The sequence below is a fragment of the Balaenoptera borealis genome (genome assembly GCF_965194805.1).
Source record: "Balaenoptera borealis genome assembly, chromosome: 18".
Taxonomy (NCBI): domain Eukaryota; kingdom Metazoa; phylum Chordata; class Mammalia; order Artiodactyla; family Balaenopteridae; genus Balaenoptera; species Balaenoptera borealis.
In genome coordinates, this window is record NC_138877.1 from 14,967,086 (window position 1) to 14,993,965 (window position 26,880).

At 36.5% G+C, this 26,880-nt stretch overlaps 1 protein-coding gene and 1 long non-coding RNA gene across 3 annotated transcripts in view; one reads left to right on the plus strand and one right to left on the minus strand.

Moving 5' to 3' along the window:
• The window catches only part of FREM2 (FRAS1 related extracellular matrix 2), a gene marked incomplete at its 5' end in the record, with an annotated part of 139,498 nt that overhangs the window by 10,470 nt on the left and 102,148 nt on the right, over positions 1–26,880 (plus strand). The window lies entirely within an intron of this gene.
• LOC309615711 lies at positions 547–13,702 on the minus strand. Its single transcript, XR_014237005.1, has 4 exons — positions 6,940–13,702; positions 1,742–3,542; positions 787–873; positions 547–674 (listed from the first exon to the last, which is right to left on the minus strand). It is a non-coding gene; the product is annotated as an uncharacterized lncRNA (long non-coding RNA).

Genomic DNA, 26,880 nt, shown 5'->3' on the forward strand with positions numbered 1-26,880 from the left:
ACATTCTCATTCTGACACAATACTACTCTGCAATGATTGTAAATACATGTTCTAGTTATATTATTCTTGTCTTATGATTTGTAAAGCACTAAAGAGAAAGATCTATGTAGATAGGATCCCCATGTCCAGTTGTTCAGATTATACTCTGCAGAAAGCTGCCTGCTTGAGGCCACCAGAGGATGTTGGGACCAACCCAGCCCCACTTGCAAACCATGTGTTCTACCTAGGTGTGTCTGCCCAAAGGGGGTACCTTTTTCTAATTTTCTTGGGTGCTGTGTGGACTAATGCTGGTGGATAATACGTCGCCTTCACCAAGAAATCAGTGCTAAATAAATGTGTATCAAGCTCAGTACGTCTGATGATTTTCTTAGTTTTCTTAGTTTGGGGGATTTTGTGACTTGGTCTAGCTCAGCTTTTCCTTGGTGAAGTCTGAATACTGCAGAGAATAGACTATGGCCTGGGATCTAAGTCACCTCAGTAATTTATTGTCATTGCTCCCCCAGAGCCCTTAGTGCCTCTCACACTCTTCAGCTCCCTTCCTCACCCTGCAGCCTAGGAGGAAAGCTGGCCACTTCTAGATTGATCATAAGGGTGTTTGTGTTCTCACTTGCTCCCAGGAGAAGGAAAAGAACCTCAGGAAGAATGTGTGAATAGGACACAGGAAATGAGGGGACCTGTGTGCGAGAGAAGAGAGAGGGAGAAATGATTCAGTCACCTGTTTCCTTACGATGCTTTATAAAAACGCACACTATTCTGTCATCTATCTCAAAAAGATTCCATACTTACCCCTCCTATTCTTTTGAAGCATTAAATAGCACTTGTTTAAAGTGTCGTTGGACGTAACAGGATCACAGCTCTGAAAAATGACATCTGCTGGGTGTGTGCCAGAGAGGAAAAAAAAAAAAAGGGTGTTAACTTGGATTCAACTAAATTTAATAAGTTTAATGCCTTTATTTTCTTAGCAACCAAATCATACTTTAGTATTCTACATATTGATAAATGAATCTTAGTATGAAACCAAGTTCTGAGAAGGAAATCAACTTATCAGAAAATAATCTGCTTGTTGAATCTTGCTGCCCAAATGGGAAATACTACTGCAAGTAAACTTTAGAGTGAGACTCTGAAATAATTCAAATTTGTCTTATATACATATATACATATATTTTATATATATATATGTGTGTGTATATATATATATATATATATATATATATATATATATATATATATATGGACTAAATCGTTGGTTCCAAACACCATGTATATCTTTCCGAATGACTGAATAAACCTCAATAGCAAAAGTATGATTTTCTTTAAAATTCCCCAAAAATGTTTGAAATCCAATGACTACAATTCCAAGACATTATAGCCTATACTTTTTTATACATTTTGCTTTTTCTTTCTTTTTATACATATATATGCTCTATTATTATGCACTTTTCTTTCCTTAGCTGAATGGAATGGTAGCAATTACTTTAAAATTTTGGTCTGTATTCAAACTTTGGAAAACATTATACTGTATCATATTTCAAAATATTAAGTGAGGAATGACTAGCTGAAGAGACTGGGTTTATTTTTGGATTCGCTGAAAAAATGGCTGAGCCTCTAAAGATTGTGTTTATGGAAATAGGAACTAAATCATTTTGGGAGCTTTTTCAGAGCTAGAGTTTCATGTGAGAGAGAAAAATTCCAGAGATATTGTCCTTTACTCTTCTCCTCCCACTGACTTAGCATTACTTACAGAGCTCAGGCAGATTCTGGCAACTCTGTGGAACAGAATTTATCTTAATTTCCCTGATGCAAGAAAACTTCCCTTTGACAGAATAAATACAGAGACCTGCAAGATTAAAAAATAAAAAGTCATGTATGTATTTCAAAATAGTTTCAATCTGATACTTATTTTTCAAGGATTTTTGCACTGTCTTTTGTAACATATTCTAATATATCAATGAGAAGTACAATACTATTTAAACTTACAGAGTATCTTGAATGAAATTCTCCTCTCTGGGAAGTGTGAGGTATTTTGCTAAACAGAAGTAAAAAAATGTTTGCAATATTTGTGATAAAAGAAAGAATAAAGATATTCTTCCTCTCTACAAAAATATTGTACTAAGAATTATGAATTTTTTCTGACCTAGCTATTATATCTTCTAGTAGTAGTACAGTCAGTAATTTCATCAAAATATACTCTAGAAAAGACCTGTTTTATAGACTGTAATATGAACATTTATTTTCAAAATCTTCAAATGTAGCAATGTAAATTTCATGAACTAGATGACATGTTTATGAAGACACATTTGTGATGTCGTTTGACACTTCTCCAAGATATGTATGCCTCAGGAATTATGTCAGGTAATGCAAGGATTGAATCTTATGAACAAGGATTATCCTTGTTTCTCAGTTGGAAGGATCTAGGTCTCAGAGTAGCCAGGTAACTTCCCCAAACACATCCATCTATCCATCCAGGAAGTAACAGAGCTCCCTCAAGGGTACTTACTCTTCCCATGCATTTGATGACAGACTTTTTGCACCAGAGGGTTTAGTTACTGAATTCAGCTGTAGTCATTTATTATCATTTACTTTATACAATTATAGTAAGCATATCCATACACCATTCCCATGAAATATATGAAATGCTTCTAGTGTTTCAGATCTGAGAAGCAAGTCAAGGCACCATGGCATAAAATCAATCAACTCTCTACTACCAATTCTCTCTCCAACTCACTAAAAATCACTTCAAGTCAACCAGATTGATTTTAGGACCGTGACTATCTAAGGAAATTACTGGAGCAAATATAATCCTCAAATAACATTAAAAATAAAACATAGCTTTTAATTTCAGGAGTCAAGAATGGGAGAGGAGGCTGAGGAGAACAGAAAACTAAAATCCCTTGTTTTCGATTTAATTATATTATCATAAGAACCTGGCTAGCCACAGAATTCTCCTGTTATAATGTCCTAACCGGTTAAGACCACACACGACTAACGGATTGGTGCTTAGGACAGAGTTACTACTTTTTAGTGTTTGGAGGGCTTTGGGGCAATTACCAAAAGACCGGACTTAAGAATACACTAATTGAAGAATAGATAACGTCAGGATTTTCACCTCGGAGTTCTACTGTGTTTGGACTTAATGAATGTTGGTCAATATAACACACGTATACACACACACACACACACACACACACACACACACACACACACGCATGCACACAGATCCTCATATGTCAGGATTCTTTCCATTAGATCTTTTATTAGAACTATCATTTATGCAATTTTGCCTTCACAGCTCCGAGCACAGTTAAAAATACATATATTTGGCAGATGAGGAAACTGAGTCACAGATATAGGTAACTGACCTCCTTCAAGTTGTATAACCAAGCAGCTAGAGGCCAATTTGAATCCCAGATTCCTTCCTCAAACAGTAACTTTGACACTTATTCAGGATTGGCAAAAGAGGGAGGAATACTTGAATTCTTCTGGGCTCTCCAGACTGAGTTTTTAGGCATGTTTGATAGATGAGAATGAAGTCAGAGTAGGATCTGCTGAGAGACAAAAAGTTCTGCATCCTCTGGGGTGTACAGTTTTATTTTAGAATACTTTAAAGGTCACTGCATCCTAACATTTATAGTATTCTTTCCTGGTATCACACTGTAATTTTTCTAACTACATGTGGAAAAAAATTTATTCTTTCTAAAGTTGAAATAAACACAAATCAAATCAACCTTAAGGTGCCATTTTTTTTTTAACATTTTTATTGGAGTATAATTGCTTTACAATGGTGTGTTAATTTCTGCTTTCTAACGAAGTGAAGCAGTTATATATATACATATATCCCCCATATCTCTTCCCTCCTGTGTCTCCCTCCCTCCCACCCTCCCTATCCCACCCTTCTAGCTGGTCACAAAGGTACCATTTTATAATTATTTTATCAATTAAATTACAAAGAAACGTTTAAAAAATTCACTTCAGGGATTATGATGAAACAGGTACACTTCCAAACTATTTGTGAGGTTGTAAACTGAGAAAATAAAGTTGAAGAAACATCTATGAATACGGAGACGAAGTCAAGAAGGCTATAATATTCCACTTGAGACATGGCTCAACAGAAGCAAAAATTTGTAGGCACGTGTATGTCACCATGCGAAAAGTAGCAATCTGGAAATTACTCTAAATGCCAATAAAAATAGAGCTTTTTAGTAATGGTATCTACATCAGAAAATGTTATGCAGCCCTTAAAATTCATAATTATAAATTGTCATATTGTAATTCTTCAAATGATCATTTAGTAGTGAAATACGTTTATTGGAATATTAGTGAAGAACCTGAGGAAATTCCCCGGTGGTCCATTGCTTAGGTCTCTGCACTCTCACTGCTGAGGGCCCAGGTTCAGTCCCTGGTCAGGAAACTAAAATCCCACAAGCCACGCGGCGCAGCCCAAAAAAAAAACCCATGAAAATGTTACATCAAAATAGGTCATCCATACTCAAAAAAAAAAAAAAAAACAAAATAGGTCATCCATCCAGTTTTCTGGGGCCAATCAACACATGCATTTTCACAGTTACAATCTAAAAGGTCAAACTCTGAAATTAGGAAGTGTGTTCCTGTTATCTGTGGCTTCATCCAAAGATCTTTTGTATATAAGTGTGGGTAGCAATCACCTATGGATTTAGCTAAACCGTCTTCCATCTCTTTTGTTTTTACCCTTTATGTCTTCTCAAGGGTAATTCAATGTAATGATAATAATACAGACTTGGAAAACACATTCTCCTTTGATAATTGCCTCTTTGAATTAAAATTCCAGATCTAGTACTTGGAATTTTGTGGGAAGAAAAAAAGCGTGTATTCTTTTTTTATTTTTTTTTCCTAAGCTAATAGAGGGAAGAAATTAGAAAACTAATAATAATAAAATAAATCCAAAAGAAAACAAGAAATGAGAGAAAACAGAACATAGAACAGAGGAAACAAAAAGAAAGCAAATATTATGATGGTAGATATAAAGCAAAATGTATCGATAATTATATTAAATGTAAGTGAACTAAATGTTCTAATTAGAATATAAAAGTTGTCAAACTGGATAAGAAAACAAAACCCAATTACATGTTGCTTACAAGAAGCACATCCTTGAAAAAACATGTATTCTTTTATCCCCTTCATAATAGAGCATATTCTACCTGATTTCTTCTCAGCATTTAACTCTGTAACTTTCCTCTTCTAACATTATAAGTATTCTAACATGAAAGCGCTCCTGTCCCTTTTTAGTTTTGTCTCCAAGGAAATCGTCTAGCTCTTTATTATGATGTGAAATCCAGTCTCACGTAACTATTCCAGGTATGTCCCACCCTCAGCCCTAATGACTGCTAATCACTCCTCAACTTTCAACTCAGATGTCATTCCCTCTCCAAAGTTGCTCCCAATATCTTGATAACAAAATTGGCCATGCCCTTTTTTTGTGCTTCTATCCCTACCTTTCTTTAGAACAAGAATGTTGTATTCTGATTATTTGCTAATGTGAAGACCTCCATTAGTAGAGAAGAAACTTTTTCAAGTCAAAAAAAGGTGTCATTAATCTTTATACCACAAGGCCTATCCAGGGGTGAACACACAGTAAATATTAAACAAATATTAAAATAAATGAATAGACAAATGGCCAAAAGAAGCTCTATTTTATATAAGGATCAATTAAATAGTATTCTACAAAAAGCTCCTATAAACAGTTCCCAGGGGACCCTTTGCATTCTTTTAGAACATTCTCTTATCCTAGCATTGATTTAAATCCTTGTGGCACCAAAAAAGATTTTTAGTAAAGCTTTCACATTTTTAAATACATGAAACTAACTGCTGTAAAAATACCTTTGAAACCTTCAGTGAATATACTTAAGATTGAAGAGATTCACAGTAACCACCAGTTCAGAGCTCATGTTATTCTTAAAGAATTCTTTTCAGAAAAAAAAAATTGTCAGTATGTTATATAAACAATTACACAATTTTAAAATTTAAAAAGAAATCAACATTTTCTATAAATCACTGAAATTTTTAAGTCAGCACCACTGCCTTAAGTATTTTTAGTCACCCCAATTTTTTTGCCTCATGTGAGACAACTTTATGACAGGGAGAGAAGTAGAAAGCTATATTAGCATAAAGTATCCTCAGTTCTTATTAAAAAGTCATTATGTACATTTTTATGTTTCTTGTTTGTTTGCTTGTTTCAAGTCTCAAAGCCTGAGCATCAGATTGAAGATACTTCTTTTTTTTCTGCAATATTTCTCTCTTTTTTAAATTTTTATTTTATGTTGGAATATAGTTGATTAACAATGTTGTGTTAGTTTCAGGTGCACAGCAAAATGATTCAGTTATACATATACATGTATCTATTCTTTGTCAAATTCTTTCCCCATTTAGGTTATTACAGAATATTGAGCAGAGTTCCCTGTGCTATACAGTAGGTCCTTGTTGGTTATCTATTTTACATATAGCAGTGTGTACATGTCAATCCCAAACTCTGACATAAATCAAGATACTTCCTGATGGGCAGAAGAAAGAATTAGGATACGTGATCATCTGGCCCTGTATACTTAGTAGGGGGAGCCCTACTTTTTTCTCCATTATGAAAACTGGTTTGCCGCTTCCTCATTTGAGCTCTCATATGACATGGGCACACCGTCTATGAGAGTCTCTCTCTGGTTTTGGCACTGAAACTGGGCGTCAGACATGATATGCGTGTTGGCCATTATAATGTATCTGGTCCATAGCCAGACATGTGTTGCCACTGTCTTTGATTGTGCCTTGCGGTGCCCAGTTTTTCATCCGCCAAGATCCCTACTTCATACACTATTGAAAGATATAAATAGCTTCTTGACATAGTAGAAAAAGCTGCAAAGTCATTTCTGTATATGAAATGTCAGTTAAGGATGAAGCTTTCAGAATTTTATTCCGTACCTGATGGTTGAATACTCAAGACACCGGGAGACTGGAAGCTCTTCATGCTGGTTTAGAAGAAGCACAAGTTTTTGCTGGAAGGTGACCAGTAACTTCAGGGTTTAAAGCAAAGTCATTATTGATAATTAGCTTGAATTTAAAGCAAGGGCTGGAAAAATATAAATAAGTGCAGTAAGTCGGAAAATGAGGTCTGAGTACAAGCATTAAAAGATTTTACAGACATTCAGCTGAAAGAAAAAAGCAAGCATTCTTGGCAATAAAGTTAATGACTAGTGACATGAGAACCAGAGGAAAGACACTAGTGCCTCAGGGGGTTATAATAAGACGGTGAAGTAATGTCAGGCACTGATACGAGTATTTTTAATCTGTAAGAGAGCACAGATCCACTAGAATACAGATCCTGGGAGAAGGTGTTGGCGACTATGGCATAATGTTTGTAAGCCTTTCCTTTTTCATTGAACAGTGCAGAACAGTTCAAATCATCAAGATCTTTCTACGCCAGATCCCTGCCTTTAAAAGCATGAATCTATAAAATACCTGTACTGTACTGTCCATGAAAGAAGTTGTACCTTTTAAATAGAAAAATATAGACTAAATTTTATTAGTTATTATTCTTTAAGTTCATTCCAAAATTATATGTCATATGGCTGTACTGTTTTCATTAGCTTTAATTCAGAGGAAACTTTTCTTAAATCATTAAATCTTCCCATGAATATGAATCCTCATTAGACACATTTTTAGACGTTTAGCATGGTTCTATATTTACTCTCAAAACAAATGATAATCACCTTTTAAAAACTAAGCAAATCTTTCATAAGTGACTAAAATACCATAATCTCAAATCAAATATTTATTTGTGGTATATATTACATTACTCAGTAATATCCCAGTCTGTGTTTTTAAATTTGCTCTGCGTGGCCGGGAGAAATAGACCGTGGTGTTCAGTGACAGTTGTAGTTAGTATGATTCTATATTTGCTAGAACCTATAAGAATACAACAGAGAACCGGAATGCAATGGAAGAGAAGGTTCAGAGTTTCTATGGTGAAACTTGAAGAGTTTCCCTATTCACTTATTTATTGAATTATTCAACAAGTACTTTTGGTGCCCCAACTATGTTTCAGGTGTCTATTGGGATCTCAGAAAATAATGACGATCATGGCAGTTATGACCTCTGACCTGAGGTTCTGATAGCTATGGATGATAAAACAGTAGACAAATACAACGCGTATACATTGTTTAAAGTATTATGGGGGTGATAATTAAATCCAAGATAGAGATGCAGATGTCAGGAAAGGCCTCTGAAAGGTGTACTATTTAAGCTTAGACCTAGGATGAGATGAAGCTGCGTCAGGAAGAAGGGAGGAAGAAATGTTCCAGGTGGAGGGAAAAGCACGTGCGATGGCACTGAGCTTGGTGTGTTCGAGTGACCGGAAGAACATCGACACACCTGGAGCTCAGTTAACAAACCAGAGAGTGGGGCAAGATGGTTCTCGGGAGACAGACTGGGGCGAGAGCCTTATAAACCCAGGGCAGTAATTTAGACTTTGTTCTGAGGGAAAGAGAATCCCCCAAATCATTTTCTTTAACTTTCTATTTTATTTTGGAGTATAGTTGATTAACAATGTTGTGTTAGTTTCAGGTGCCCAGCAAAGTGATTCAGTTATACATATGCATGTATCTATTCTTTTTCAAATTTTTTTCCCATTTAGGTTGTTACAGAATATTGAACAGAGTTTGGGATTGACATATACACACTGCTATATTTTAAATGGATAACTGACAAGGACCTACTGTATAGCACAGGGAACCCAAATCATTTTAAAACAAGGGAGTAACACGTTCCAGTTTATGTTTTCAGATGATGACTCTTGTAGCTGTGGAGAGTCAAGGGGACGTATCAAGGAGAAAGCAGGGGCTGATGCAGGAAGACATCTGATACAGAGAGAAGAAGACAGGCTTGCATAATTTCAGATCTCAATCTATAGTACTTACTGATGGATTGGATTATGGGGTAAGGAAAAAAGAGAATTAAGCATGATTCTGTGTTTCTTGGCCAGCGGAGAATGGTGCTGCCATTTGTTGAGATGGAAAAGACTAGCGGGGCATGGAAAAGGTTGAAGGGAAATTAAGAGGTCCTTTCCAACATATTAATTATGAGATGTCTTACTTCTTTGAAATGTGTACACAGGAAGGTCAACCTCTTGACCCTGCTTATCTTCCTTTCCATCCAAGTGAGGGGCGCAGCCTCTGGAGTTAGAACTGGGACAAATACCAATTGGTGATGTGACCCTGGGCCAAGAGAGTGAACCTTTCCAAGCCTCAGTTTCATTTGTAAAGTGGGACAATAATAGTACCTAGCTAATAGGGTTCTTTTGAAGATTTAAGTAAGATTATTCGTGGAAATAGGATCATTCATGCAGCACAGGTCCTGCGGCATAGTAAGAACTGTGCAGGTAGCTACTACTATGAGGGTTTCCAGAGCTTCTCTTTCTGTTTGTCTTTCTTTTTTTTTTTTTTCCTTGCTTATTTTCCCTCTCTCGCTCCTCCTTCTGTCCTTTTCATTCTTCCTTTCTTCCTTGTGCTTGCCTTTCTCAACTGTATAAAGTTTGACTGTCTGACTATTTGCTTTTGGTGGAAAGATGGGATATACAGGGACAAAAGTGGAAGAATAATTAACACTTCTTCAATGCTGAATCTAAAGGCTAAGAATGCTTCCAAAGTTATTGGACCACTAGTAAGTAGCTAAACTAAGATTTCCATTAATCTAATAATAATGAGTTTTCACTTTGGCCAAATCATAGAAATACAAAACACTGTACTTCTTTTCACTGTACATGTTTTATTTCTCTTTTTTAATGACTGGAAATATAAATTTTATAGACTTGAAGGTTAAATATAGTAACATGCTTTTACCAAAATGTAGTACTCCAAAACATCTTGATTTAGCAACTGTGAGGTTTGAGGGACAGTTTTGATCGCAAGTCTAATACACTGGGACACAACCAGCCGAAGACAGTGATAAAATACCATGTTTGTTCAGGTCTTAGAATCTCCTAAATATATTTAGTATAGAATGCTGTACTAAACTATACTGTAGTATAGTTATGCAGCTGACAGATGTTCCACTTAATCATTATCATAAAGAAAAAAACAAATAAAAGCATCTTTGAGAAAATTAGCACATTTAAGTAATAAGAAGGGCATATATTTTGAAATTCTCCATTTATGTCATTGGAAAATAAGTGCTGTGGATTTGTATATTACTCTTAACATGTTCCTTAAAAGCTGAATATTGCTTATGTGAATTATTTGCAGTAAACAGATACTTCTTTTTTTTTAATTAATTAATTTATTTGGTTGCTCCGGGTCTTAGTTGCAGCATGCATGTGGGATCTAGTTCCCTGACCGGAGATCGAACCCGGGCCCCCTGCATTGGGAGCGCAGTCTAAACCACTGTGCCACCGGGCAAGTCCCCAGTAAACAGATACTTCTTGATTCCGTGTAATAAAAATGTAAAATCTTATTTTCCTGTGATTTTACAGGAAAACTGTCTGCTTTTTAAAATCTTGTCCTTCTAATGTTCTTAAAAATAATGATTGGGTAATATGTAGATTTTGTTTAACAGCTTTATTTTTCTGTTTCTACCTGATAAGTTTTACAGCCATGGGTCTTTCTGCAATATTCCAGTGAAGTCAAAGGGAAAAATGTCATACCTAATCCCAATTGCAAATAAGGAAAAATATGGTTTTTTAACATTGTGATAAAGTGAGGAATATGTGAACCACACACACACACAAAATATAGATGTTTTGGTTCTTGCTTCACAAATGTAGATTGATTTCATAATGTACATTTCCTAGGAGCAATAATGTTTGTGTAAATGAGGGGGGAAAAGTTTTCCTGAACCTTTTCTTTTAGAACAGTTAGTGTAAATTTACTAAAATCATTAATTTATTGATCTGTTTCTGCCCATAAGGATAAAAAATCAATTGCCAAGTAGTGGTATCATTAGCGATTTTTCACTTAGGGAATAAATATAAGGTTAAGAAGACAGTGTACCTTTAGGTGGTTCACATTTAGAATTCTCATATTGTTGTTATGGTAGAAGATTCCAGAATAAATTATTCATTTATGGCTAAGTACCATTTCACATAAGACTCACTTTTTGCAGAGGCTATTAGTATTCTTGGTACTAAGAAATTAAAAGAAAAGGTTAAGGGAACAAAATTATCTTGCTATGTTTGGTTTTCAGTTTAGAACTACGTTTTATTCTTCTTGTTGATTTTGATTTAAGCTTGGAAAATAGCACCTTCATAGTATTTTGATGAAGGAAGCCAGGACACAATTCTCCTCTTTTTGTTTCAAGAGAGCTCTGACTACTTTCCTCCAAACTGAGAGAGCAGACGTGCCTGCTCTCTATTTCTTTGCTGGTTTCCTCTGTGCAGAAAGATCTAATCATTTCATCTTGGTAATGCCCCACCTGTTACCTTTAACTCCACTTACATAGTTATTAGAGGCATGATTTGAGAACACTGAAAACAGTGTTTTTAAGCATAGCTCAAGAGAGCCACTTCAGAAATTGAAAATAAAGTGGTAAAACTGGTTAGTAGACTTCAGAAATCCAAGAGACAGAGAAGAACCATTTTGTGTTCCCATAATCCTTCTCTTGCTTTACTTTATTTTTATGCAGAAACAGCCCCAAATTAAATGCACGGCATCATTGCTATAGAATTAAGAAAAGTAGGCTACACTTAACCATTTAAGAAATTGTTATTAACCATTTAAGAAAAAGTTATTCTTGCTACCTAGACCTCAAGAACCATTTTGTTTCACCATGCATAGCCTTCCAGTTACTAAATCAGTCAATTTTACCTGCTTCCTGAATTTCTGTTGAATCAGATTCCTTCACTAACTCTATGGCTATTGATCCCATTAGAACCACATCAGTGTGGTTTATCTTAAATGATTTATTAAAAGTAAACTGCTTAAAATAATGATTGGCACAGAGTAAGTGCTATATAAATGTTAGCCATTTTCCCCAGCTGTAATATAGTAAGCTATCCATGAGAACTATCTCTGTTTTTTACCCTTGTTTTTTATTGATGTATCCTCAGTGCCTGGAGCATATAGCTGCTCAATAAATGTTTATTGAGTGAATGAAGGACTTTTTTCTAATATAATTCTCCTAATGGGTCTCTTCATCTCTTGTCACTTTCCCTTCTGACCCAGATACACACTGTTTCTATAGTTACCTAAAAAAACAGTTGTGATTTTTTAAATTCTCTTTTTAAAAAAACCCTTCTATCCTCCCCTCTGCTGCCACAGGTCATTTTCTACAGTGCAAATCTGATACCATTATTACTTTCCAACTCACAATGGTCTTTTATTATGCACAGGATAAAATTCAGACTCCTCTTGGGAATTCCCTGGTGGTCCAGTGGTTAGGACTCCACACTTTCATTGCTGAGAGCCCGGGCTTGATCCCTGGTCGGGGAACTAAAATCCCACAAGGTGCACAGTGCGGCCAAAAAAAAGAAAAAAAACTCAGACTCTTCTTGATGTACAAACTAGCCAAGTCTAATCTATCCAGCCACACAGCCTTTTCAGGATTTCTGCACATGCCACATGCCTTTCCTTTCTTCTTTGGTATCCTTCCATTGTCTCTGCATGAGATTCACTCCAATAGTGTATTTTCTCCCTGATTTCTTCTACCCCTGTTATTAAGGTCAGACATCACTTCCTCTGTGTTCCCATAACTACTACTATTTGTATCCAGGGACAATATTCAAAGTATTGATTTGTATATCCATATATTGATGTAAATAATAATTTAAACCATTGTCAATTATAAAATTATATATATACATACATATGAATGTGTATATATACACATTCATATATCTATAATTACTTAGCAAGTGATATAAGTGGCAGCACAAATAATTAATAATAGCATACTATAAGAAGGCTGTCAATATACTATGCAGTATAATATATTACACATATATATGTTTTATAAAAGTGCTTACAAGTATCAGGTTACAGTACAAATCACTCATCAAATCACTAATAATTTTAAAATGTTGTTTTGATATCATCTTTTATGAAAGCAGCTTTCCCAAGCTAAAGCATACCTTTCCTGGGCCGTGATTTGGCATAGGATCAAACTCTTCCCTCAAATTGGTCATTATTAAGTGACTTGTAACACTAATTGGTAGAAAATTTCTCTCAGCATCAACGGTATTGTTCATGGTGTTTTTGTTGAACTAAATCAATTACATCCAAATTATTTCTAAGCCCTACAAAATATATGAGGCTCATATAGTCAATGTCTATGTATAGATAAAGTCACAAAAATTATTCACTGGAATGCAAAGTTTAATTAGGTGGAACTTCAGGACCAATGAGAGGCTGGGTATTATCTTGGTTAACAGTGTGAGCTCTTCCAGGCATTTTGGGCTTGAATTCTGACTCTGCAAGGTTTTAAATAATCTTTCCGTCTACTTGTTAATCAGTACAGATGCATTCGCCATTTTAACAATCAGTATACAAGCTCAGAACATACCACTGTGTACTGGAACACTTTACGTACATCTGGGTTTGTAAAGCTTCTCCTCTGCAGGAGCTGCTTTCTTCATATTCCTGTCTCCTTGTCCAGGGCTTAGTCTCCACATGGCACTTAGTCGGAGGTCAATAAATATTTATGGAATGAAGTCATGAATAAATGCTGAAGGTAAATAACTAATGGTTTCTATTTTCTTTTAAAGTTGTATGTGGAGTATCTTCAGAAGTCAAGAGAGGAATCTAAAGGAAAATAGAAAAGTCTTACCAGTGTAAAAGAATGTGAAATAAACAAAAGCTTGTCTTGTCTTGTCCTTTAGCTGTCTTCCAAACACACAGAGGTGCATATGAACGTATACTTTCCCAATATTCTTTGCGTAGAATTTATGTGACATCCAACTCTTTGTCTTGCTTATTTTATGGAGTTCCTCTTCTTATGTGTATGCCTGGATATGTTTCCAGTTTAGAGACTTAGCTTTTAGACATTTAAGCTTTTGTAAGTGCTGCAATTTCTTTGCCTTAGTTATTATAATAAGCGTGCTGAATCTTATTGATCTGTGTTCTAGACACCATTGAGAATGGAATGAGTTTATACTCTTAATAGATTTACTTCACTCCCCTTTTCCTGTATCATTTTGACAAAGCTGAGAAAACTGCTCACCCCTTCCCCTCCCAGTTCCCACCTCCACCTCCTGTATGTATGTGGTAAAAGTCAGCATCCATAAGAAAAGGGACAGAGTCAATTAAATGTTACCTGATAACCGTTTCATTTAATTTGAGAGAATAGTAACACTGTAAGAGATAAAGTGAATTAGCAAAGCATTTTATACTGGAGATTCTTCTAAATAAATGGTGTTGCTAAGTGATGTGATAAAGTAAATGTGTTTAGAAATAAATCAGTCTCTACTTTTACCTGTCTGATTAAATGTTCACTGTATGAATTTTTTTAATAGATCTTTATTGGGAAAAACACTGTATGAATTTATATAGTGAAGGTGGTGAAGACCATGTTTACAGAGTCTTTAGAATTATAGATACAATATAGCATTTGATTTTGAGATTTCAAAGAAAGGCTTGTCTTTTAAAAAGAAGATTCCTAAAGTTTTACTGGGTTGATCAAGTCACTAGCTTACTTTATTCAGGTAGAGATGGTTTTGGGGTGTTGGTTTGTTTGTTTGGCATGCCGTGCGGCTTGCTGGATCTTAGTTCCCCGACCAGGGACTGAACCCAGGCCACTGCAATGAAAGTGCCGAGTCCTAACCAATGGACCACCAGGGAATTCCCTAGAGATGGTTTTTAAAAGTCTTATTACTTATTTAAAAGTTAAAAATAATTTTAGGATTTTAAAGCAATTTTTCCATGAAAAATACTGAAGTGAACTGAGTCCATGTAATTATAAAAACATCAATTAAAAAGAGCATTTGACACTTCGTTATTACTATCCTCAAATACCCACAGTGCACAAACAGTTTTAAATACAGTGGCTTATCTTGTAGATTCCAAGAGTTAAAGAATTAGATGCAAATAGGGCAGACCGGAAACATAGGTGTGTAGACTGGTTGTGATTAAGGGCTCTTCTGTGATTCTCTAGAAAAACATGATTCTGCTTTATTAGGTAGTTGCTTAATCCATGGTGATTGAGTTACTTGACCCACGGTTTTTTTTATTGTTAATAATAGATACAACTGATTTCATGATTAAGGGTCTTTTGAATCTACCAAGATAGCTTAATACAGGTTCTGCCATATTCTTATTTCTTCCTTAGGGATAATATATCCATATGGACCCCTTATCATATTTTAATGATCATTCAGTATCTTTATTAAGTAGAATTCAGAAAGCATTTTATATACATTTTCTGTTTTTATCTCATCAGTTACTTTGAGTCAGGACAATACACACACACACAGATTTCTCCTGTGGGATCCTAGTATATCACCATTTGGCAACCAGTTTTACACTTTAATGAGTTAATAACATTTTCCTGCTACCAGTTCCAAAACTGGCCTCTTAAGCAATAATATGAACAAAGACTGAAAAGTATTTTTTTTTACGTTCTGAGTTACTCCTGGGTGGTAATTTGATTTGGCATTTAATTCTCACAGTTAGGTGGCTGTTATCCGACACGAGTCTTCTGTCATCCCCATTTCTTTTAATGGTATGTCTATTCTCTCAACCATCTAAACATCTTTATAAAATATTTTTGGACCCATCTATATTCTCTCTTCCATGCTAAAGGTGGAATCAAGCTGTATTCTTGTTGCTTTTAAGAGTTGATGAGACCAAGGACCCCCCCCCAGCATTCCTTTTCCCTTTTTAGTATTAATGGAAAGAAAGTATGGTTTATAATGATCTTTTGAACTTTGAATTCCTAGCATGCTTATTCAGAGCATCTACTAGCTCAGAAGTCATTTTACATCCCCAGCGATAAGCTATACATAAACAGAGTTTTCTTAGTATTTGCTAATAGCTCTTGTTCTACCAGTTTCTCTCTCTCTCTGTCCTTCACTATAGAAAGTTACACTAATATTGATACATTTAAGAGATAATTGTATTAAATCTATTAGACAATTATCTGTTAATTACATGCCCTCAGTTTTGAACGTAGCCATCATTGCAAGATTTATGGTTGGTAGTGGGCCTGCAGATAGAAGAGATAGGAAACAGTGTGTACTGAATACTTCCTATGTAACCAGCAATTTACCCAAGTCAATTTATTGGATTATCAAAAGAGCAGTCAGTGATTTCTATTGTTGCCATTTTACCTAGGAAGGAAGTGAGGCTTAAAGAATTAAAATAAATTTCTCAGAGTTGCTGTATTAATTTCCTATTGCTGCTGTAACAGATTATCACAAGCTCAGTGACTTAAACCAACACAAATTTTCTTATCTTACAGTGTGGAGATCAGAATTTTAAAATGACTGGGTTAAAATCAAGGTGTTGACAAGGCTGTGTCCCTCTTGAAGCTTTGGAGGGGAATCTGTTTCCCTGCCTTTTCCAGCTCCTAGAGGTTGCCTGCATGCCTTGGCTCGTGGTCCCTTCTTCCATCTTCAAAGCTGGCAGTGTAGCATCTTCAAATATCTCTCTGATGCTGACCTTCTGCTTCACTCTTCCACTTAAAAGATTCCTTGTGATTATATTTTGCTCATCCAGATAATCTAGGACAAACTCTCCATCTCACAGGCAGCTCATTAGCAACCTGAATTCAACATACAATCTTAATTCCCCTTTGCCACGGAGACTAACATACTCACAGATTTCCCTGGGGGTTAGGAGGAGGACGTCTTCGGGGAGCCATTATTCTGCCTCCCAAAGTAATCCTGTTTGTAGGAAATAAACCAAGTGATAAGTCAAGTCCAGGTTTGTCCACATGTTGGTGGAATTCAAGGGGCACGAGACAGGTCCTCCTGTGCAAAAATATCTCACCCACTGCCTGCCATAATACCTGAAAGTCCATCGTTAGAGTTAGTTTCTTTGAGGTTCATATGTAAAAGTCACCAAGAATCCCCCAAGTAAAATTCAGATGTTACAGGCCCTCAGGAGAAGATTTGTCAACAGCTTATTGAATACAAGGAACATTTCAGGAGCAGGAAGTAAGGGAAAAGGGTAGCAAAGAAAGTCACTAGAAGGGGAAGTGTTATGATGCCGGTTTTCTTCCCAGCCTATTACATCATTTGGCCCAGAGCTCGTCTTAGTGGTAGGATTTCCCCCTTACTTAGGGATATGAGGCATGTACAAACAGGGTTGTAACTTTTCTTTGATGTATTTTCTGTATTCTTAATCCTTATTTACTACTCTCTTGTTGATACTTGACAATTTAACTCTAAAGAAAATCAGTTGGCCCACTTTCAACTAGAACGGAGATGCATGTTTGTCTAGAGAGATTGACACTAAATGGACAAAATTTCACTGACTTCTTGGTATGTGCAAGCCACATTGCTTAAAGATGTAGGGATTACATGCACTCTAGCAGATACTAATTGTATCTCAATTCTGGGTAGATACTGACATACAAAAGCCTGGGTTTATAAATTCAGACCAGAATGATCTATGCAGATTAAAGAAAGCTACCTGAATCATACCCTATGAAATTAGGTATCTGCAGTGTCCCATGTACCCAGGCAGGGGTTCTGAGCCTGAGCTGGATGAGGGTAAGGGTAGGTTCCCAGCGCATAGCCTAAGGGGCAGAAAGCTAAAGTTCTCAGTCCAAATGCATTGAATTGAAGATGCTTCATAGTGCTTTGCAAATACTTTATGAGGCAAACGACAGACGCTGAAGAAACCAGGATCAAGCAACCCAGTTCAAAAGGGAGGGAGAAAAACTGAATCTAGACAGCATGGGGCCTCTTGACCTCCCTGGGGTGAGGAGGGAGATGTTAGGATGCCCAGAGGGTTGGGATCCAAAAGAAGGAGTCCTGTTTCTAAGATGTATGTATTATTACTCTCCTCAATACGCATCCTGTACTACTTAGGTGTCCTCAAATGTGGAGGTAAACCAAGATATTTCTGATCATGACTTTAATGAAAAGCAGCACTATGACTATTAAAGTAATTGTGTGTTTGGTAGGTGCAGAAGGAAAAAAAAAATCTTGTTGACTGGCAGTGCATTGAAATGAACTCCAAGTTTCCTCTAAAACTGGAGGAAAATGAGATTAACTGACAAGACATCAGAGGGAAAAGACTAATGGAGAGCATAGGTAGGGAGCGGGGAAGGTGAGCGAGAGCAACCCCAAAGATAGGAGCCGCCTTGGATGAAGACAGCTGACCAGAAGGAGAGCAGGGATGGCAGAGGTAGCCATCTGGGGTAGGGAAGTAAAAGCCAGCCACATAGCTTTATAGTCAGTGGGTACATTTCCTGTGGCACAGTGGCAAACTGATTCTTAAGAACTGTCCCATCACCTGCACCAGAGCAAGGATGGAGGTATCAAAGATGACATCTACTGATGCTGATCCATAAGGCAATTTAATACCACATTTTATGAGAATGAGTAGTTGGCCAGGCTATGCATATTCAAGCAACAAAATTTCAACAAACTGTGAAGCTGCAGGGGGAAAAAGTATTAAAATTTCATAACTCTTATTGCTGAGACTAGTCTAGATCTTGATAACATTTTAGCACTGATGAATCCGTTTTGATGAAATTTGCCAAACTTTATTCCAAGGAACAGTAAATTAAGTAATAGTTACCCTTGCATTTTAGTGGAATAAATACAGGCTTGTTATCTCCTTATAGTACCCAACGCTACTAGTGCCAGAAAATGAAACCCTGAAAATACAAAGTTTAAAGATGATGATAGTTTCCATCCTTCCTGAATACTGCCTACAGCTTAGAGAGAATGATTTCTCAACCATGGTCAGGCATCAAAATCACCTGGGGAGTTTTTCAAAATCCCGAAGCCCAAGCCAGCCCCAGAAATTTGAATCTCTGGAGCTGGGACACAAGCATTTGGTATTTTTTTTTAACTCCTCAAGTAATTTTAATATGCAGCCAAGATTGAGAAACACTGACTTAGAATAAGTTCTAAATCCCGCCTGGAATTCTGACCTCTTTTTTTTATTTAACGCTGATTTAACTGCCTAAGCTAAGTCTACATTGCTTGAGAAATGGTTCTCAAATTTTAGCATGTAGGACTTGTTAAAACACAGATGAAAAGGCCCCGCCCCTTGAGTATCTGATTCAGTAGGTCTGGGGTGGGGCTCAGGCACACTGGAAGCACATTTTGAGAACCTCTGTTCTAGCAAGATGATGTAAAGATAATCAAGCAGAGTTTATATCTGGTAATATTTTTTCCATCCTACTGCCTATCCACTTGATTCAGATTCAATCTATGACCCAGAGTTAATATCAAACATGAGATTTCAGATACTTTATATTACTCATTTCTGCCAGTTGAAGAGGTTTGCAAAAAGTTTTGCTGAATGTTGAAAATTTAAGCTTGGAGGTATTTAAAACCCAGCTGGAGGTGATCATGAGGGTGTGTTGCAGTCAATGTGTTTATTCATCTTAAATCTGTTAATATCTGTGTCTGGCACATAGTAAGCAAGTAGAGCTTGTTAACACATGCATACATTTTTCATTTTGTCAAATATAAGAAGAAATTTTTGACAATATACTACTTATTTAGAGAAAATTTCCTTTGTATTTACCTATCCACTGTTTGTTTTTCCCATGCTTATCAATGTTGCTGGGAGAAAAAGAAATATATCCTGAAATAGACAAATTTTAAAAATAAATTATACTTTTTTTGAAATACACTTTGTAGGGAAGAAAAGAAAGAGATTAAGTTATAACTAGGACTTTTGGGGAATTATACATAACCCCCAGCGTATTTTATATAAGCCACAACCAGTAATCTGGGTGTGTAAATGGAAGTGCAGACACACACATTCATTTATTATTCATTTATTCATTCATTAACTGTTCCTTATCTAGCAATTTTGTGGCAAGTACAATACTAGGTGCAGGATTTAGAACAATGAAGAAAACATAAGGAATCCTTGCCTTTATAGTTCCTACAAGGAGGAGAAAAAGAAACAGTGGACAGGTAAACACGTAAAATTTTAAAATGGTTATAGATCATGATGAGTGGTCTACAAATAAAAGGAAACAAATAGTGGGTGAGATGGAGAATAATGGAAAGATGGGGAAATGGAGGAGGTATTTAAACTTTCCTAGGTAAAGCCAGAGAAGACCCTCAGTAAGCTGTATTCAAGCCGAGCCCTAATAGGTGAGAAGGATTTAGCCCAGGGAAGACTTGGGAGAAAGTGAGGCACTCAGTAGGAACAACGCAGGCCATTTCTGCAAAGGTCTGAGGTAGAAAAGAGCCTCACTTCTTCAGAACTGAAAGACCAGGGTAGCTGAAAGCACAGTGAGGTAGAGGAAAAGTGAGAAGAAGACAAATCATTCAGAGCTGTTTAAGGTCCATGGATTCCATCTAAAATACGGTGGGCATCGTGGAAGATTTCTAAGTAACTGATAGAATTAATCTAATTCTATACATTAGAATTAATATAGATCTAATTTTTGCGGATCTATAGAGAACTGATTTGGGGGGTTTTCAAGCTCAAGTAATTGGATAAATAGCCAGGCTTTTGCTGGTGTGGGGGGCTGTGATTTGGGGAAAATGAAAAGTTCTGCTTTAAACACGTCCAGATTGAGAAGTCGCTGAATGAGGCAGCAAGTGCGCAATTTCACGTGGGACCTACAGCTCACTAAAGTCTGGGCCTATTTTGAAATGTAGTTTTCGTTATTATTCAGATATGGTGAGGCCAACAGGTTAGGATTCAATGCTATTGAAAAGATAGTTTGTTACTCACAGTTCCCAAGAGGAGAGGGTACATCATGTCACATGGGGCCCCACAGGGAAGCACCAGGGTTGGTCAGGAGTCACAAGGGGCAAGGGGAAAACATGGGTAGCAGCCTTTGCTGGGGTTCCCATGGGCAAGGCAAGGAGAGTAAGCAGGGGCTTAGGGCTGGCTGGTTTGAAAAATGTCAGCAGTCTCTGGGGTGTAGGTGCTGTCTCTAGCTGTCTGGTACCTGACCCGGGGTGGTTAGGGCAGAAGAGTATTGCCTCCCAAAGGGTAAGAACCTGACGGAGGCATTGCTTCAGAGTACGTGCTCTGGATTGGTTGGTTTGCGTATGAGAAGCATGTTACTGGGAGCAAGACCCCAGACTCCAGAACATCAAGAACACAGAAAATAATAAATTGAGAGATCGGGATTGACGTATACCTACTACTATATATAAAATAGATAACCAATAAGGACCTACTGTACAGCACAGGGAACTCTTCTCAATACTCTGTACTGACCTATATGGGAAAAGAATCTAAAAAAGAGTGGCTGTATGTACATGTATAACTGATTCACTTTGCTGTACAGCAGAAACTTAACACAACATTGTAAATCAACTATACTCCAATGATAATGTTTTTTAAAAAAGGCTACAGAGCAGCATCAAAAAAAAAATACAGACAATAAGAAAATATAGTTAATACAGGATTGGAGGTATGAGTTTGTAAATGGCATCTATTGCGTGTATATGGAGGACAGGGTGATAAATAAAGTCTGAGAACTACCCACCATCCCAGATACCTTTGGTAAATGCTGAAAAGTGTATCCAAAAGAGAGGTGGAAAAATATTCTTTAAAAAAATTTTTTTCCCTCCACTAGTAAAGATTATGGCCATAGGGACCCTAGACAAAGAAATTGCAGCTGCTTCCCCTACCCCAACCTGTTGCCCAAACTATTCTTACGTGATGTTTTAGCATAGATGTGTGATTGTGGGTGGAGGAAATAAAAATATTTACCCGGCACGCATATAATGAACTTACAGCTGTTGCTGCACCTTAATTTGGAATCTGATAGCTGCTTCCAAAAGAGTTAAGTGGTGGTTCAGTTAATCGGTAAAACTTCTGCCAAGTTTCTAGGTATTTTCATTAAAATAGTTGAAATGAAAGGTGGTGATTGTCAGGCCTGACAAAGTAAGATTCTTTCCTGACTTTAATTAAGGTGCAAAGGAAGTATTGTTTTAATTCCCCAAAGCTTACTGGAGGTTGTTTTTATGCTTTGGGTACAATTTCAGCCATACTCAACCAGCAATTTTCCTCTCTTGCACCAAAAACCCCTCTAAATCGTGGGTATTTAAGTTTTAGATTCAAGTCTAAAGGATAGAAATCTTTACCATATCATTGATATAAGTAATTTTAAAAGAATCCCTCTGGGTAGTGTACTATTTTATTCATGTATGTAAAATGCTGTGAAAAATACAGATCAAACTTCTGCTCTTCAGATGCATTTGAAAACGTTTCTTTTATGGATAAAATATTGCAGGCTGCCAGAAGGCAGGGACCACGTTTGTTCACCATCTTATCTAGCACCTAACAGCCCTTGGCACAGAGTAATTCATCAGTAAGATCTAGTGAATAAATGAACGCGCGGACACCACGTAAATTACAACGGCAGCGATTAGCATCTACGTAATAAGTGTTGCCAGGTCCTCATGCATCCTGCACTGCGTAGCCTCTCAATATCCTTCTTTCCTCAGCCCTGTTTTGCTTCTGCCATAATATTTCATAATTTTATTATACAATTTTAGTGATGGGAAAAGTGGAACAATTCAGAACTATAAAATTAACTATATTTCTCTTTCATTATAATTACAAGTGAATCCAAGCTTGTTACATGAGCACGGCTTATGTGCAGATGGTTATATAACAGCAACGTTGCCAAAAGGGTCAGCCAACTCAGATTAACCTTATAAATGCTTATCGGACCTGGGGTTGGCCCATTTCTCAGATGAAGAAAATTAGGCAAGTAGAGGTTTAGGATATACTTAGATTCACACGGAGAGTTAATGGTACATTCAAGACTAGAATCCTCAGATAAGCTTTGCTCTGGTGAGCACATGATATCATAAATAATGCAGAACATGCTATATTCTTTTCCTGTCTTTTTTTTTTCTACCTGGTGGTTTTCTGAGTCTCTGATAAGGACCAGGTTACCCGTTATCATTGGCAGGGCTGCCAGTGTTAGAATTTTTCACCAAGCAGGATTAATACTGCAGGAGTGAATATACAATAAGCCTGAGCTTTGGTTTTCTCCATTTGGGTTATTGAGAAGGTCAAATATCAAAGGCTTTGTGTTTGAGATGGAACGTTCACTAAGACTCCCCACCCTATCATTTCCATGAATATGTTCTATAAGACACTAAGCTCATGAGATGTCCCATGAAAAAAATTTCATAGTAAACTCTGTTTGGGAACTACTGGCTACTTTATCCTCCTCCTAGAGAGTCATAATAGTTTAAGAGCTCTGAAGAAAAGAAACCTTTAACTCAGCATTTCCCATACTCATTTGATCACAGACATTTTCTTTTTCAAGTAACACCAATGAGTATACCATAGGATTTGTCTTCCAAAAAACACAGTTTATTATGCACACTATGAAAGAGAATGATGAATTTTTGTGCATATGATACTTTCCTTCTGAATTATTTTATTTATGAGATAATAGCAAGATAGGAACTTGTGTGTCATTCTTGAAATGTATTGCTACATAGCTGTCCAAAAAGATAACGTAATTCTGTCATAGCCTCAGGAACATCTAAGCAGATAATTTCCATTATTGCAACATCATCAAGATTGTGAGTTTTTAAAATGTTATTTTAATAATTATCACTAAATTCTAGACCAAAGAGGAATTTGAGCTAATTTTATTTCTGGCATCTTCAGTGTTTCTAAAGGACTTGGATTTGATTCTCGTTCAACTTCCTTTACCCATGAATACTTCTTTAAAGACCCTATACCCATTTGTGAGTGATGCATTAGGACGAACACAGTATTGTGATATATGGACTGAGGCTTTCTTTAGACCTTTGCACAAGTGTTAAATGTGGGCTCTGTCATACCTAGCAGTTTAATGTTTGTGGTCAAACTGTGGTCAATATGTTTCTTTCAAAGGTACATAATTATAGAGTATTTAAAGTGTAGTTTCCTATGCTGAATTAGTAACACCGGGAGAAATGATCGTCTTATCTGTGGTCTGGCAGTCAGCATAAAGTGTCTTATGTTAGCTAACTATGCTTTATCCAGATTTGTTAAATGATAAAACAGAGACAGCTGTCAGAATAAAGCTACAAGTGTATGAAGTAGATAAATGAAGAGATCAAAAACATGAGGAGCCATTTCTCTTTTTTTTCTTTTTTTGGTACAATTACAGCATAGTTGTTTAGGAGTGATGAGGGGAGTGAACCCTGATGGCCGAGAATTTAGAAACAGTGTTAGAACACTGCCTTTGGCTAATGTTAAATAAACCAAGAGTCCGTTGTCATGCACCTCTCATGGCAGTCCTGGGTCTAGTTGCAGTGTGAAGAGGTCTTGTAACTGGAATTTTCTTATTTTCTGTTGGACTGTCCCAGTATGCTTATGGTGCATCTGTTTAAAAGCAAAAGTATGGGGGGAGTGGATTTTTACACATTTAACGTCTTTATAAATGAGTTTTCTTTTTGTTTACAAAGTGATTCCCTCAACCATTATTCAGTGGTAAAAATGCAAATGGAATCTAAGAACTTCATATATGGAATATGCACAGGGGAGGTGAACTTGGCACCTCGGCAATTAGTAAAGGCACTTAGGTGCTTGCTAGAGGGATTTCTGTGAGCTTTTGCTTTTCTATCAGTGTGAATCAGTATCCCATTCTGGGAGAAAGGAATGCTGCCTTGCTGGAGATTCTCATTAAGACTTGGCACTTTCTTGGAAAGAGTTGCAAGAAGAAAGTAAAAGAATTATATTTGACCTATTCCTCAGGCAGCTCACCCTCACTCCCCACCCGCCCCAGACCTATTATTTGCACCTATGTGATTTGAGATGTGTTCATGGCTTATTCTTACAAGTTTAAAACACTTTTATTCAACCATGATTTGTCATCTAGATAAGGCTCCTTGCCTTCACTTTATAGGTGCAGATAAGATGAGAAAAATAGCCAGGAATATTATTGTTTGTATATTTAAGGAGGGAAAGATCAAAGACGCTTTTTTCCTTCAAGTTTCGAAAGTGTAAAGCCTAGCCAAATACACCAAAATGACTATAAAAGTATTTTTATGCAACTTAATTTTAAATAAGCTTTTCTTCTTCAAAGTCCTCATCTATGCCTTTGCTGAGAAATATTAGTGCCGCTATGAATATTGTTTAAACTAAAGGATCCATAATTTTCTTTTTAGACTTAAATTCAAATGCAAAGCTTAATGTTTAGCGTTCCATTTCTGCCTACCATTTTTTAAATAACAGTGCTCCATTCAAAATTTTATATCGGAGAACTCTCCATAAGGGTGGCAAGAAAAAAAAAAACTAAAAAAGACTGAGAAATCTATGTTAACTTCCAGAAAATGTAGCCACTGAGGAAATAATTTCTGCTTCACTGACTTTATTTTACTTAGTAACTAATTTAGATATCAAATCAAGAAAATTGTCATGACTGAAACATAACAATTAAATGATTAAAATTATTCTCACATAAATGTGCTGAAAAACAGCGTATGGATGTTACTGGGGGATGGGGGACGGGGGTGGACAGAAATTATAAGATGTCAGTGAGAAGTAGCCAAGCAGCAAGTCCTCTGTTAGACAGATTAGCTTATCAAATGGGTCTTGTATGTCATTATCTGAGGGAGTCAGGTGGATGATATAATTTATTATCTAGCCAGAATACTTTTGAGAGAGAAAGGAGACACTAACCATACTGGACACCAAGACAACTGATATAAACAGGAATCGTCCTGGACAGATAGAAAAGAATGCTCAGCCTACAGATTATGGATTCTCACAAGGGGAATCGAAAACCCCTCAATAATCATGCTTCATCATTATTTACTGTGTTCAAGGCACTGGAAACAACTCTGAAATGAACAGAGAGGCCCATCTTCCTGGAGCTTACTTATGTGATCAGCTGAAAAAATAAAATATTTGCCCAGGATAGAGTGATTTACAAATAGATGGCCTTAGTCTATATATAGCTTTAAAGTGTACCGTAGAAACGTAGCAAATAATGCCAGTGGACTTAAAAAGAGATCCCATGAATTAACAGTATTTGATACCTGGTATAAAGCAGGTGATTCTGAATTTCATTTTTAGATGTGTCATGTAGAGCCTTAAAATGTTACACTAGTTCATACCACCAGTTACTTCATATTCAAGTTAAACTGGTGACTGCAAAAGTTACGTGGAATATGTACGTATCCCTTTTCATTTTAAAGCATGTAATATTAAAGGTGCTTAAACTCTAAGCTTGACTAAAATCCTCTTAAAAGAATTTAACTAAGTTGGAAAAAATGTCATGTCTTCGTAGTCCTTTAGAGTGGAAAAGTTGAATATCATTTACTCTAAGATTTTTAATATTAAGACCACATATATGTCGGAACTTAGAGATTCATGCTCTGTGTCAGACCTTGCCAAGTTCCTTACTGGGCTTTGCTAATCCATGGACGTTGCCAATTGAACAGAAATGACTGCTAATAATAAAACATATATTCATTAAAATGTATGCTTTATTTTCCCTTAATAAACTAGTGAAAACCATTATTTTCAATAATAAACTAGTGAAAACCATTATTTTCAAAGTGCGCTGTCTGTAAATTCAGTTAAGTGTCTATTGAATTCGTGTTGTGTGTAAAGCTTTGTGCTAGGCTTTATATGGTGATTCAGAGATCACCAAGACACGGCCCCTGGCAGGAAGAGGTGTAGCAAGGAGGAAAGAACTGACATTGGTGTCAGACAGACTGGGTTCAAAGTCCATAATTTAAGCGCAGTGTCTCTACCGTGCAGTCCTTCTAAAATAGCACTAAAGCTCGCTGGCACTGAAAGAACTGATGGACGTTCTGAA